This window comes from Peromyscus leucopus, chromosome 6 (genome assembly GCF_004664715.2).
Source record: "Peromyscus leucopus breed LL Stock chromosome 6, UCI_PerLeu_2.1, whole genome shotgun sequence".
Lineage (NCBI taxonomy): Eukaryota > Metazoa > Chordata > Mammalia > Rodentia > Cricetidae > Peromyscus > Peromyscus leucopus.
Genome location: NC_051068.1, coordinates 96,173,536 through 96,189,568, shown reverse-complemented (window position 1 = coordinate 96,189,568; position 16,033 = coordinate 96,173,536). Strand labels below are relative to the sequence as shown.

Genomic DNA, 16,033 nt, shown 5'->3' with positions numbered 1-16,033 from the left:
AAAAGGTTTATTTATTGAGTTTTAAGTAAGTGTATCTATTATAGTTTATGAAATCTAAAAAGGAAAGATCTATACTCTGTACCATTTAATATTTATTCATCCAAGAAAGGTGCATCTATTAAGTACTTGCTGTATACCAGGCAGCAAGTAAAGCAAAGGATAAAAGAAATGTCCTGTTTTCAGAATCTAGTGAAGAGTAGCATACAGTAAATATAAAAATTTGTATATTTAGATCTGCATATACACATATGCATCCTGTATATGTTACTTTTCTGTCACTGTGATAAAATACCATGACAAAGGCAACTTATAGAAGGAAGAGTTTATTTGGGCTATGATTCCAGAGATGAGCGTCCATCACAGCTGGAAGCCATGGCAACTGGCAGGCGTAGAAGGCAGAGCAGGAAACTGAATGGTCACATCAACTATAAAGCAGAGGGAGAGAACTAGAGTAAAGTGAGGATACAAAACTCTCCAATCCTGCCTCCAGTGATGTACTTCCTCCAGCAAGGCCACACCTCCTAAGCCCTCCCCAACAGCACCACAAAGGAGGGACCAAGTGTTCCAACACCTGAGCCAATGGGGGACATTTCTCATTCAAACCACCACACATCAATACACAAATTAGAAGTTGGGTGATGGTAAAAGTTATGAAGACAAATAAAGCAAGGCATAAAAACATGGGAGTGCTGCAGCTCTGAAGGGAAAGGTATCCTAGCAACTGGGAGCCAAGGAATACCACAACATCACACCACACAACACATCTCACACGAGAGATTTATTGGGAGACACACATGAGGGTGGCTGCCTCTGCTTGGGAGAGAAGCAGCGAAGAGCTGAGTAGGAGGCAGACTTATATGGGGTTTCTTGGAGGGAGATATCCAGGGTGGGGATTGGTGGAATTTCAAGTCCTGAGCTTGAGATGAGCTCAGGGATTGGTGGGATTTCAAGCTCAGGTTTTGGTGAGTTTTTGAGCCCGGGGATTGGTGGAATTTTAAGCCCCGGAAGGGACCTCGGACTTTTAACCAGTTACACTTGTGGATTATTTTATTTTGGTAATTAATATAAATTTTTAAAAATGAATAACTGAAGAAGGAAGGGGTCTATTTTAAAGCAAGAGTATTACATTGTAGCATTATTTGAAGTCACAGTGGGAAAACTCAATGTCTAACATCAGGAAAAGGAAAAAGAAAATGATTTAGAATATTTTTAAAAAGTCCTACTACAAAGAGCATTTCTAAAGTTTTTTAACCTAATTTTTTTAAAGAATATTTTATAAGTGGGAAGAAAAATGTGCATAACGAAAGGAAGAGAGCTGGTGACAAGATTGTACAATTCTGTACAAGATTTTCTGTTAAATTTTAAAATTAAGAAGTATTATCTATAAGTGCTCAGGATGATGTTCTTTAATATTTTTTATAATTTTTCATTTCTAGCATGAGAATTTTTGATTTCCTGATATTTGTGGTATTTTACAGCATGGGTTGCATAGGAAAAATAAGTTCTGGGGTTGTATAGTTCAGGGTAGTGTTTGGCTTCCATACACAACACCCTGGGTCCCCAGTACAGCCAAACGATAAATGGATACGTAAATGGTTCTAGAATAACTGTGTCAAGAATTTTTTAAAGGATATACATGAAACATAATATTCCTAAGAAAAAAGCAACTGAGCCGGGAGGTGGTGGCCCACGCCTTGAATCTCAGTACTCGGGAGGCAGAGGCCGGTGGATCTCTGTGAATTCGAGGCCAGCCTGGTCTATAGACAGAGATCCAGGCCAGGCACCAAAACTACACAGAGAAAACCTGTCTCGAAAAACCAAGAAAAAGAAAAAAGCAACTGAAAAATATGTTTATCTTTTTCTTTCTTGAATGAAAACAAAACAAAAACCAGCACCTGTAGCAAGAACATTATGGGCAAAAGGTGTGGTGACCCTGGTTTTAGAATTTCTGCAACAGGATCCTATATTAAATTCCTGCTATTGAACTTCCTTGGGTGGGCCCTCTTTTCTGATTGGATAACCACTAATAGTGATGCTTTTCTTGGACCAAGTCTTACTGTACTACGAAAGGCAGATGTGCAAACACCCCCGTATTGAACGTTGGGCTTTCTTCTGTTTCTCCCTCCCTCCGTTTGCACACAATCTGCACATACCTTTTGTCTCTTCAGCCTGCAGCCAGGAGGTCCTGAGTCAACAAGGAGACCTGGAGTAAGAACAAAAGAAAGATTTTGCTCTGTCTCTCAAGGAAAACTACAGAGGCTGAATCTTGTTAAATATTGTCTGGAAAGTTAAAAGTAAAAAGCACTTGATTCCAGGACAAAGTGCCTGTTGCTACATCTTGCTGCTGGTGACAGTTCATGTGGAATGTGTAACCGTGGCTCTGTGTTTTTCTAAAAATCAAAGATCCTTCTTTATGGTGCTCTAATTTTACATGAGTCCTATCATATTATAAGAATCATAATTGCCACATATATCTTTTTATTTTTGAAGTTTCCTCTAAATAATGTTTAAGAAGCATTGCAAACTTATTTTTTTTGTAAGCTCGTGGATAGTTTTCTGAAAAATGTGAGACTCCATAGATTTCTTTGTTCAAAATACTGAGAGAGAATCACAGTGTCCATGTAAGTCTCTTATTATCTTCTTAAATTGAAAAAGGCAATATTCTAGTAAAATAAATAATTCCAGTAAAGCTAAAAGTTTTTAAGCACTGTTGTTCCAGAAGTGCATAGAAAACTTGTGGTGGATCAGTACAAGTGTAGCATTCAAAGTCCCCCTTGCAGCTAAGAAATGCTATCCTAAAGCTAAATATCTCCTTTTACGTCCTTGGTGGGGGAAATGTTAATAGTGCATGAATGTTTAAGTAGTGTTACAACAGATAGTATGGTTTAGAACTGAAAAGAAGAAAAGAACACTCTTAGAGACACTGCCTCACTGACCGAGAAACGAACAATAATGGGCATTGTCTGGGTGGGCACCGTCCGCAGGCCCTCCTCCACCACCCCACACTGTTAGGAGGAGAATGTCAGAGGTTCTGGAGGCAGCAGGCTGCCTTCTCACTGCAGTGCTGATTGTGGGCTTCTTTTCAACTTCCCTCAGTTTCCTAGGGTTTAGTCTGTTAAAGACCAACCCAGACATTTGCATCAGTAGCAAAACAGCCTTGTTTATTTAATAGTGTAATTTTAGTTTTCATGAGTCATATCTTAACTGCACTATCCATTAAAGCATTACTTTGCTATTTTAAACTCTGCTGTGATAGCCATATCACAGTCTAATCTTATGAAAGTGGCTTGGAGTGGGTCACTGACTTATCTAAGGTCCCTTGGTAGGTGACAAAAGGTATGGTCTGACCCAAATTTTACCCAACAGTCTTAACACCTAGTGTCGGCTGCCTCAATTTGGATGTTTATGATAGTCCAAGTCGCATAAGAAAATACATTTTTACCTTTGTGTATGTGGGTGTATTATATGTATGAATGTGATATGGTGTGTATGTGTATTTTCACATGTGTGGAGATCAGAAGACAATCTCAGGTTTCAGTTCTCACTTTCAGTTTGTTTGAGACAAGGTCTCTCGCTCACCGTTGTTTGTTTCCACCAGGCTAGCTGGCCCATGAGCTTCCAGGGATTCTCCCTGTCTGCCTTCCGTCTTTGTAGGAACGCTGGAGTTGTACATTCCCACTATGGTATATGACAATCTGAGCTCAGCACCTCACAGTTTTGTACAAATGCTTCCCCCCCCACCCCCCTTAAAGAAGAAATTTAACAATTTAGTTGCTCATTTGTCCTCACCATCTAGTCTTGGAAGTGTAATTCAGAGGTATCTCACTCACTTCTTGCTACATGAAGACACAGACTATGGCCCAGTTCAAAGCTAGACTGCTAACTGCCCCCCTCCCCATGTTGAAAAGCTCCCTTTGCTCCTCACTGGTCAATGTCCTTGGATGAGTTAATTCAATTCATCTTTCTCCATCTGCAGAAGAGTTATTAGTCACTAACTCAAGACCATTTCAAGAACCAAATGAGTTAATGTGCTGCAAGTCTGGTAAACAGTAAGCTATTAGTGTGTTGCTAACATACTCCCTTCCTCCTCAAGACAATTACCTGCATGAATGTGTGCACCAGAGTAACATTTTGATTATGGTAAGTGACTAAAACGTGGAGGCTGAATTTAGTTCTCAGACTCACACTTCATCATGCTCAATTCCAGCATGCTTCTGACTCTCACATTCTTAATTTTCTACCAAAGATCTTCCTCCTTTTTTATGTTCTTTGGGCTAACCATTGCCCAGGTCACTAAAACTGTAGCCTGTGCTCACAACATCCCATCACACTTGCGTAGATTGCAGATAGTCTGCGTAAAACCTTTAATTGTTTTCAGGAGTTTCGGTCAGTTTCTGACCTCTAAAGAGCTTACAGCAGTCTGCAGGTTCATTCTTGTTTCTATCATAATTCAGTGGTTTTCTGCCAGCCGGCAGTGGCCTTGGACTGTCTCACTGTAACCAAGGCACTGGGTTTCATGAAGCATGTATTTGCATTTGTTTACACCTGTTCAGTGGGATGCTAAATGTTAGGGATAGAAAACAAGGCGGGCCCAGGCTCAGCCTCCCAGGATCTGCCCCTGGAGTTTCCTATGTCTTTGTCACTGTGTCATCCGTTAGCCGTCGTCCTAGGACAGGAACTGATCTTTGTAGCTCAGACTGCACTAGAATAAGACCTTGATCCACAACGAACCTGGCTTTCGTATGGCCATTCTAGTCCAGTCAAAGAATGGCACACTAACAAAATGTCCCTCTGTCCTGAACTACAAGGCCTGCTGTCCCTCCTCAACCACACTGAGTACTTCTGTGCATTCTCAGAGGCCTTCCTCTGTGCTCACAAACTCAGTCATCTCGATGACTGCATCATGCCCTCCACTGCTCTGCTCGTCGGCAGCAGGGCCGTGAGGAATCCACTCTCCAGGCCTTAACACAGAGATGTTTGATATATTCATGACCAAGTTATGGAAGCCATTCTCCCTTGGAGCCTAAGCTCTGATATCAATGAAACCAAGCTTCCGGGTAATTGTCAACGGTGTGATGAAAGGGGCTTTGTATTTATTCATTGTGCTTTCTCCCTAGAATTCATCTGTGAGTACACCGGCTGTTGTGAGTGCAAACAGGGCTCCACCCACCACCCAGTTCTCCTTTCCAGGCCTTGGCAGGACCCAGAGATGTGCTCATACCTGTCTGAATTCTGTTGTAAGGACACTTTGCTCTACATCCTTATAAAATCAGCTCTACATTAAAAACGTACAGGATTAATTATACTATGCTTCCCATTTTTAAAAGATACATTTATTCAGAGACATGACCAGACTATGATATTTAGCAATCCACAGTGTAAGTGAAAAAGTCTGCATGAATACCTTTGATGGAATGCTTTACACTGTCCTCAGAACACAAACTCCAATAACCTGTTACATAATCCATCCCAAATATGGTCCTAGAGATTTTTTGACCAAACATGAAAGTGTTGACTGAAGTATGTCTTCTATGTAGCAGCTGGCCCTGCCACCACTGTGCTTGGCTGACTTCGGGAGCCTGTTGTAACCGGTAAGCTTTCCTGTCATTTGTCTGCTCTCCTACCCTGCTTAGCTGTTTCCTGGCAGTAACTAGAACCTCCTTCCACTGCTGCAGACACAGCTGGACCACTTTGGCTTTGTGACTTAGCAAAGACTTGACCTCCACCACAGGAACTGACACAGCTTCTGTGCCCCCCAAAGTTTCCTCCCTTTGCAAATTTGATGATTGTGATTGCCAAAAGCATAATAGCTTCCGGCACCTCCAGAATGGCTTCTGTCATTATCACCTCCATTTTAGCCATCTCCCCTGCTGCCATATCCACCACCATAGCTGCTGTCAAAGCCATTTTCAGCACTAAAGTGTCCTCCATGACCAAAACTGTCATCGCCACCAAACCACATTCACAACTACCAGCAACGTTTTTTAAACCACTTTTACCTCTTAGGTTAGATGAAGCATGAGGCATCTCTTGCTTAGATGGGGTTTTTCTGACTTCACAGCTGTGACCATTCATAACGTGGTATTTCTGAATGACAATCTCATCCATGGACATCAGATGCAGGACAAGCAGAGCCCCTCTTAGGATCTCAGTCACTTCAACTTTTCCACACTGTTCAATGTCACCTCTGAGCAGGTGATGGTCTCCAGTGTCGTCTTCTTCCATACTGACAAGAGACCTTTTTCACAGGGGAGAGGACATCTGGTCCTTGAGAATCTTCTCTTCACACAGCTCTCTTTGGTTCCACAACTTGTATTGGCATCCATAGCTGCATTACCTCTCCACAGTGGCCAAAGGAACAAACCTGAGCCCCTAGAGAGCTTGGTGTTTGGATTTCTCATGGCCACGCAGGCTGTAAGTACACTCAGAATGGCTCCCTGGACTGCCATTGTTTGTTTCAAAGCTTTAAGGAAGACCTTTTACAGCCAGATTTTGCAAAGGGAATGTGCTGGGGTAGCAGATATGGAATTTGTCTTCAGTTTCACATAGCTCTACGGATCTTTAACAAAATTTTTATTTATAAAAGATATTTTTAAAAAATTGTACCATATCATATTTGTTTACAATGCACTATGATCATACCACTCCCTAAATAACCCTCTCTTATTCTGGATAGAAAAGTATACATACATGCTTGTGTACTTTGACCACCATACTTCCACCAACTGTATCTTTAGGATAAAACCAGAGCCTGGGTGGAATGGAGAGATTACTATTTCCAAACAGTATGTAGGATTCAAAGATAGTATATAGTTTTTGTAATAGTGTCTTTTAAGGGAGTAAGTTTACTCAGGAGAAATACTTGTGATTGATAGAAATCAATAGATGCTTTTATAAGTAAAACAAAGTATACATAGTTAAGCATATTTTTTAAAAAATGTATGTTGTAGTTTTCTTCTGGAACCACAAATAATTCCATCATGTTAAAGACTCAGACATCAAACATTAAGTATAACTTTGTTATTTCAGAATTCCTCAGCTTTTTCAGATAAAGGAATTTGTTGTGGAACGGTCTTTTTGTACACTGTGAAGATGTGTTGGTCTTATTGGCTTAAATAAAGAGTTAAATGGCCAATAGCTAGGCAAGAAGAGGTTAGGTGGGACTTGCAAACAGGAAGAGAACTTGAGGATGAAGAAGGGCCTAGTCATCAGGAGACACAGGGAGAAGGAAGAGAAATATGTTGTACTGAAGGAAGGTACCCCCACGTGGTAGAATGTAGATAAGAAATATGGGTTAATTTAAATTGTAAGAGCTGGTTAGTGTAGCTAGAGTTTTCCTGCCTTGCCCATAGGCAGGACAAATCTCTGTCACCCGCCAGTCCCACAGCTACTCAGACCCAACCAAGCAAACACAGAGACTTATATTGCTTACAAACTGTATGGCCGTGGCAGGCTTCTTGCTAACTGTTCTTATAGCTTAAATTAATCCATTCCCATAAATGTATACCTTGCCATATGGCTCGTGGCTTACCCGTGTCTTCACATGCGTCTTATCATGGTGGCAGCTGGCAGTTTCTCTGACTCAGCCTTCCACTTCCCAGAATTCTTCTCATCTTTGTCCCACCTAGAGTTCCTCCTGCCTGGCCACTGGCCAATCAGTGTTTTATTTATTGACCAATCAGAGCAACAGATTTGACATACAGACCATCCCACAGCACGTTAGTAACAAGCCTAAGCTATCAGGTGAGCATTTATAATTAATAATAAGTCTCTATGTGGTTACTTGTGAGCTGGCTGGTGGGACAGAATACAATGCCTAGGTGAATTCACTTTCTCCCTTCCAAATACTTATGAATGAAAAACTCTCAAAGATATCTTGCTCAATCTAGTTTGGGAAATGTAGACCATAAAACTGATACCTACTCAGGTTTTACCCAATTACTATAAAGGATTGTTGGAGCAGTTTGTGGTTCATTTCTCTGAAATATTCTGTTTTAATTTAATTTTCTATTGTCACCCCATGATGGGTACAATTATTCTTTCCCGCTTGCCTGTCATCTTTCTATGCCTGCTTGACTTCTGCTAATCAGGACAGACATTGATTTTATAATTCCTAAGATAAATCATACCTACCAATAATGGCAATAATAAACAATAGTAACAACAAAGTAATAGACTCTTGTTGACCATGGACTTTACCATCTTTACCAGCACACAAATGTTCTGAGCATATTAATACATTTCTTTCCAATGTTTTTCATGCAATATTTATAGGGATCTGGAGAAATCACGGTGAAGCTGCCTGAAGCGGAGGCAGCTGGCCCACCTCTCTCAGCTGCTGGTCACACCTGGGCTGAAGGGGGAGCCGACTTCCTTAAGCTGGCAAAGAACTAAATATATTGCATAGAGAAATCATAGAATTCATAAACAGGAAACATTAAAAATACATGTATTTTAGTCACACTACTAGTAACCCTTTTGATTTGCTCTAAAACATCTTGGTATAAGCAGTACAAAATTTAGAGGCTATTATTTAAAGTAATTATTTAAAATTCACAGAAGAGCATGCTACTTCTAATGTGTAAGAGAAGAAAAGAAATTAGAAAATGTAGTTATGGCTGTACAAATTTGCATTCCCACCAACAGTGGAGGGATGCTCCCCTTGCTCCACATCCTCTCCAACATAAGCTGTCTTCAGTGTTTTTGATCATAGTTATTCTGACAAGTATCTCAGAGTCACTTTGATTTGCATTTCCCTGATGACTAAGGATGTTGAGCAATTCCTTAAATGTCTTTCAGCCATTTGAGATTCTTCTGTTGAGAATTCTCTGTTTAGCTCTGTAGTCCATTTTTTAAATTGGATTGTTTGGTATTTTGATGTCTAGAAACATACAGAGATGACCAGCCACACTAGTGGAAATCCATAAACTGTGGATCAATAGCTGTGGAGCCCTCATGGGACTGGACTAGGCCCTCTGGAGATTCAAGAGAGTTGTTTAACTTGAACTGTTTGGGGGGCCCCCAGGCAGGGGATTTGGGATCTGTCCCTGGTGCAGGAGCTGGCTTTTTGGAGCCCAGTGCCTAAGAAGTGATACCTTGGGCAGCCTTGGTGCAGGGGAGAGGGCCTTGGACCTGCCTCAACTGAATGTACCAGGCTTTGCTGACTCCCCATGGGAGACCTTGCCTTGGAGCAGGTGGGAATGGGGGATGGGTTGAGGGGGAAGGCTAGGGGGTGGGAAGAGGGAGGGGGAATCTGTAGTTGGTATGTAAAATGAATAGAAAATTTCTTAATAATAAAAAAAAATGTAGTTATAGGAAACACTCTTTTTAAGCCAAGAGAAACATCACTGAAAGCCCCCATATGAAGCTGCATGGCCAAGCAGCAGCAGCCTTGGAGTCCTACAGCCTGTACTCCTCAGCCTTTATTTCATTGTACAGTTAGCACTGCTATGAGTTATTAATAATAATATGGGCAGAAATGACATAATACTTAGAAGACCTTGTTAAAGGGCCTATGATGATTTAATACCACTAACACAAATATAATCAAATAACTTGGGATGTTATGCATATAACAATTACTAAAGAGCAACACTTTGCAGAATATTGTTCTCACAATTAATGACAGATTTTTTTTAAACTAAAGGTTTATTCTGCAAGTGTGTGCAATGAAATAACAACAAAAAACAAATTTAATTAGTGATTTAAAAACTACTATCAGGCAAATTGCGTGAGTCTCAAGAAAGACAATTTTTGATAAAGTATCTTTGTATTTTCTAGATTTACAGAGCATTTCTTTTTGAGTACCAAATAACCATATTTCAATTTTTTAAAACTTTTTTCTAGACTGATTGCATCATGCAACTTAATTTCAAATATGTTGGTGGAACAATATACTGAAAGATTTGTGTCAGTCAGCTATCTATGTGCCCTCTACATAAGGCCATTTACATCTTGCCAGAATCTGTTTTAAAAATCTGTGCATGCTTTTGCTGGGAACATTACTTAAGTATTCCTCCTGAAAATTGGGGTATGCATGCATTATTCATGATCACATGGCTCTCAGGTACACAGACTTCAGACTCTATGCTGAGCCTCTCCGATTCTCCTTTATTTTATTTCATGACTTGTCCCCAGTCCTCTTAACCCCGTTTGCCTTGTCCTTCTCCTCTGAGATGGTCATTTTAATATAGTCACTGTATTTCCCTAGGCTTTGAGATATATTGTTTTCTTTATGGTGCATGTGCTTTGAATGCACATTACTTTTTAAACTTTTTATTAGATTTATTCATTTACTTTATGTGTGGGTGTTTTGGCTACATGTATATCTGCTTGCCATGTGGGTTCTTGGTGCCAAAGGAGATCAAAAGAGGGCATTATGGATGGTTGTGAACCAGCATGGTAGGGAAGGCATAGGGGTGGGACCAGCTTTTGTCTGCATCATTGGAAAGCTGCTTTTCACCTTTCATCAGAATAGGAAGCACAAAGAGAAGATACTGCTGCCACTCAGCTTGCTTTCTCCTTTTTCTGTTTGTGTTTCCAACAAGATCCCGTCTGTGGGATGCTGCCCCCAACATGCATGGTACGTTTTCTTCCCTCTGTCGACCATCTCTGGAAACACCCTCTCATGCACATCCCAACATGATGATGCCTTCCCTGTTTCTTAACCTAATCAAACTGACAATGAAGATTAACCATCACACCTGAAGACATCATAGCGGTAACATCTAAACACAGCATTAGTGCTGGTGATATGTAAACAAACCTAATGTGCTGTCAGTCATACAAGAGTAAAGCAGTTGGAGTTATGCACAGTACATAAAGATTGATGATAATAAATAACAAGATTGCTGGCTCATATACTTATGATGCCATTCCTTCATCACTATTTTAGAGAGTACTTACAAAAAAAAAATAAAACCCTACTGTGAGACAGTATGTTGTCACATCAGCATCTGCTTTGTGTATCTCTTGTTAACTATGTCTCTTCACTCTATGAGTGGTTCTCAACCTCTGGGTAGTGACCCCTTTGGGAGGTCAAATGACCCTTTCACAGGGGTCACCTAAGACCATCCAAAAACACAGGTATTTACACTATGATTCATAACAGTAGCAAAATTACAGTAGTGAAGAAGAAACAAAATAATTTTATGGTTGGGGGTCACCACATCATGAGGAACTGTATTAAAGGGTCACAGCATTAGGAAGGTTGAGAACAGACTTATACTATCTAAATCTGTACATTTTATGACCAAGAAAAACTCCCTAAAGACAAACATTTCTTAACGTATTCTTTTGTTGAGAGCATATATCTGAAATTAATTTCACTAAATATTATGAATTGATATTCTCACCAGTGAGGGAGGTTCGATTTCTCTTCATATTAACTAGTACTTGGTGTTAACTAATTTTCTTTGTTGTTTTAATTTGAAGTTGTTTGATTACAGATGATATAGTATATCTCTTCACTTATATGCTGATTATTTAGGACTTCCATAAGTTGTCTATTTTTATTTTTTGTTCAATAGACTCGAGGTCTTTGATGTCCTCATATGATAGCTGTGGGGTTCCACACTATTAAAGACACAAAAATCTTGCAATACTTGTAATAAATAGAAGCAATTTTACATTGCATCCTGGTGAGGAAAGTTCATATTGTATTCTTTTAACAGAACAAGACACAAAGCTGTGGAAACCGGTCTGGACTCGCCTAGACACTCCAGAGAACTATTGGTGAAGTGGGAGATACAAACTTACATGATTTTTGAAGCAAAAATGCAATAATGGTACCTTTGCTGTTACTGATTCTGCAGTTAGCATCAAGATGTGGCTGAGACATAATTCATCTTATATTATATTTGTGTACTAAAGGCAACATGAATAAGCATGTGACTAAACTAAGGATTGAACTCATCAGAAATAAAAATGAGTTGTAATTGTTATTTGAATTAATTAGCATTATTGCAAATGCAGGTGAGGACTCAAAAAGAAATTAATTTTTTGATAAAGAAAAGATGGAAGTGCTCAATATTTAACGAACATTTAGTGGTTCCAAAGTGCTGGGTGCTAAAGATGCAGTAGTGTGAATGGCAGGAAAGGCCACAGCCTTGACAGACCCCTCCAGGGTAGGGAGATGGAGTTAATAACAATTTAGTAAAGTTGACAGGTGCAAGGTGATGGGAGAGAAGTAGGCTACGTTCAGCATGGTGATCAATCAGTGAAGCATCTTGGGATCGTCAGCATGACCTGAGTCCTGAGTCAGAGATGTTAGCTCTGTGGACATTAGAGGAGAGATCAGCACACGCAAGGATCTGATGAGAGAGGGGGCCTGTGTAGTTGGAGCATGAAGAGAAATGAGTGTGGACTTAGTTTAGTGGACTGGGGTGAGAAGGAGGAAGGTCAGAGGTCAGAGCATCAAGGTGCCATCAGACACAGATAAGCCAAATATGGCAGGTTCTTACAGATGATGATGGAAACTGAATTTTATTTAAAGTATGGTGGGGAACCTTTGGAAGCAGTTAGGTAAGAGGTCACATGGCATGAGAAGAGAGACTAATTGTGTCAGCAATAATGGTGTTTTGAATCTTGATAATAACTGTAAAACGGAGAAAAGAATAGAGAGAGACATTTTTAAAGGTGGTGTTGACATGACCAGGGAATGAATTGGACATGGGAGATGAGGGAAGAGAGGATGTCTTGATTTCCACATGTAAAATATTAACTGTTACTTTATACCAAAAGCATGATCCCAATAGTAAAATGTGCCCTTCCTCCATGTTCAAATTTTCCCTCTGAAAAAGGACGTGTTAAGAGAACACAATAACAAGCTGGGGAGAAAGGTGGAAACCACACACCCACCCCGAGAGTGAGGCGAGTACTGGAATCCCCACAGAAACCTCAGAACTGGGAATGGAAGGATTACAAACCTGAATCATGGTGATGACTGCAAAAAAGAATGTATTTACTAATTGCAGTCCTATGTATTCAAAAGGATAAATATTTAAATTAAATTTCAATGATTTCCTAAAATCATAGCAGAAAATATTCTAAACTATTAACAATGATTACTTCTGGAAGATGTAATAATGGGGATTTTAAATCTTCTCTATTTACATCTTTGAGTTCTTTAAACTCTTTTATAATGAATACATAATAATTTCAGTGGCTATCATTTTTATCATGTCTTTACCCTACGGAAGTGTAAAACATGCAACAGAAGATTTGTAAATAGGGTCTATGAAAGCAGCCACCTTCGCCCTCTTTCTAACTTATTTCCTTGAAGAAGGAAAACTTGCTTGTTTCCTGAACTACAAATGGAATGACTAGAACTCTGGAAGCCACTTGGGGGCAAAAATTTCCAATAATGGAAACAGCACAGAGTAAAGAGACAGAATTCTCTCCATACATGACCAGAGGGTTCCCACTCCTAGGTTTCTATTACATGGGAGAATAAACTTTAAAGTATTTAAAACAAAGGAAATTGGGCCTTTTACAAATAAGCCTAATCCTAATTTAAAAAAAAATCTTTAAAATCAGCAGTAAAAGATTCCAAACAATTTAGCTAGAACACAGACAAGATACAAAAAACATTTAGGGAGAATGGGGAGATGGCTGAGCGGTTAAGAGCATTTGTTGTAGAAAACACAGGTTCAGTTTCCAGAGACACATGGTGACTCACAACTATCTGTAAGTCCAGTTCCAGGTTATCTGATCCCTCTTCTTACCTCTGTGGGTACCAGGAAACCACATGGTGCATATGCATGCAGGCAATACACTCATACACTTAAAATAAATAAATACTCACTTTTTAAAAGACATTTAGCCAGGAAGAGATACCCAGATGGTCAATCAACTTATACAATTGTGTTCAACATCGCTGAACATTAGGGAAATGCAAATTAGAACCAAATGAATTACCACTTTAAATATATCAAGAGGCATAGAATAAAAATAGAACACCAGATGCCAGCAAGGGCCGGGAGGAGTAGATTATGCATACACTGATGGTGAGGATATAAAATGGTATGGATGCTCTGGAAAACATCATGTCAGTTTGTTTAGAAACCAGGCACTCAACTATACAAGTACACAGTACATATATAGCCTACGGAAGTTTAAAGACTTAGGTTCTCACAAAAATCTTGTCTTTAGAGTAAGTTTATTCAGAATATTAAAAACAAGAAACAAACTGTATATCTTTAACTGGTTAAACTGTTAAGCAAACCATAGCATGTCTTTGCTGGTCAGTCTTTGTCAACTCGACACAAGCTAGCATCATTTTGAAAGAGGAAACCACAACTGAGAAAATGCTCCCGTCAGCTTGGCTTGTGGGCAAGCCTGTTGTACCATTTCTTAGTTGGTGATTGATGTGGAAGGGCCTAGTCTACTGTGGCTGGTGCCATCCCTGGGAAGAGGGCCTAGGAAAAGCAATCAGATGGAACAAGCCAGGGATAGCAGCCAGTAAGCAATGTCCCTCCATGTCTCTGCTTCAGTTCCTGCCTTGAGTTCCTGCCCTGACTTCTCCTGATGGGGGACTACTGAAACCTTCCAGGTGAAATAAATCCTTCCTCCCCTTTTGGTTATAATCTACCACAGTTGCTTTGGGTCCTGATCATTACCACAGCAAGAGAAAACAAACTAAGCTAGGAGATGGTACCAGGATTAGGTGGTATTATTGAGAAAGACATGACCCTGTCAATCTGGGGAGGATTATGAAAGGAGTTTGGAACTCTGGACTAGAAAAGTTATTGAGTTTTCAGGGCTAAATGGACTGTTGTGGAAACTTGAGAGATAATGCTGATGGTGGCCTGATGACTGAGAGGAAGCAGAGAGATGGCAAGTGTCCAGAGACAAGCTGCAAGCTTCAAAGGCATATCCACAGTGATTTAATTTCAGCTGGGCCCACCTCATCAAGTTTCCATCTTCCAAAACAACATCAAGAGTTAGGGAGCAGGGGATGGAGCGATGGCTCAGAGGTTAAGTGCATTGACTGCTCTTCCAGAGGCCCTGAGTTCAATTCCCAGCAACCACATGGTGGCTCACAACCATCAATAATGGGATCTGGTGCCTTCTTCTGACATGCAGGCAAATATGCACACAGAATACTGTGTAAATAAATAAACCTTAATGAAAAGAATTAGGGAGCAAGTCTTCAACCCTTGAGAATGTGGAGATGTTTCGTAATCAAACCATAACAAACTGCTTCCATTAAATCCTCTTCTGCATGTACTCCAGGCCTGGGCGTGCCTCACGCCTGATTGGACAGAATGGGGCATCTGCACAGGGAAGGCTGCACCATACTCGTGACCTTCAGGATCCACCTCCTACACTTCTCATGACACAGTCATGGAGATCAGGCAGGAAAAGGAGCCTGCATTTTTTAGCAGAAGCAGAATGAAACCTCATTTTGAATAGAGACTGAGGATTAAATAACCTAGTGACTGTTTCTCAATTATGAGTAGCCCAAAATGCAGATGGCGCAATTGGTTAGATACCTACCATGCAAAAATTAGGACCTGATTTTGGATTCCCAGAACCCATGGGGAAAAACAAACATACGAGGAAAAAAAAAACAAACAAACATGTAGGGTATGGCAACGTGTATATGTCGTCAGTGCTCACAGGAGTGGAAAGGGGGCAGGCTGAGACAGACAGTTCCTCAGAGCTTGTTAACCAGTCTAGCAAAGTGGTGAGCACTGGGTTCAGTGAAAGGCCCGTCTCAAAAAATAAGGCCAAGAATGATTGAGGAAGACACTCAGTATCAATCCTGGCCTCCATACACATCCGCACAAGCACACACACATTTAAAATATCATCAAAAATGCAAAATTGAAGGAAGGCTGCTTAAACTTTTGTCCAGGAACAGGACAAAAGCAGCTCCATACAAAGGGAGCAGAAAAGCATTGGTTTGATTTAATGAGCAAGGAACACTGTAAGTCCTTTATGCACGACATTTTAAGTGCAAAGGCATGTCCTATACATCTAAACTTCTTTTTGATCTATGTATCAGCAGCATGTGTGGGCACATGCTCAC

The 16,033-nt window shown here is 40.2% G+C and overlaps 2 long non-coding RNA genes across 2 annotated transcripts; one reads left to right on the top strand and one right to left on the bottom strand.

Moving 5' to 3' along the window:
* Window positions 1-307: 307 nt before the first annotated feature.
* LOC119088134 lies at window positions 308-2,244 on the bottom strand. The gene is made up of 2 exons (XR_005091706.1): window positions 2,154-2,244; window positions 308-425 (listed from the first exon to the last, which is right to left on the bottom strand). It is a non-coding gene; the product is annotated as an uncharacterized LOC119088134 (long non-coding RNA).
* Window positions 2,245-4,086: 1,842 nt separating this feature from the next.
* On the top strand, window positions 4,087-11,948 carry LOC119088133. The gene is made up of 4 exons (XR_005091705.1): window positions 4,087-4,140; window positions 5,118-5,237; window positions 5,538-5,591; window positions 11,673-11,948. It is a non-coding gene; the product is annotated as an uncharacterized LOC119088133 (long non-coding RNA).
* Window positions 11,949-16,033: the final 4,085 nt, after the last annotated feature.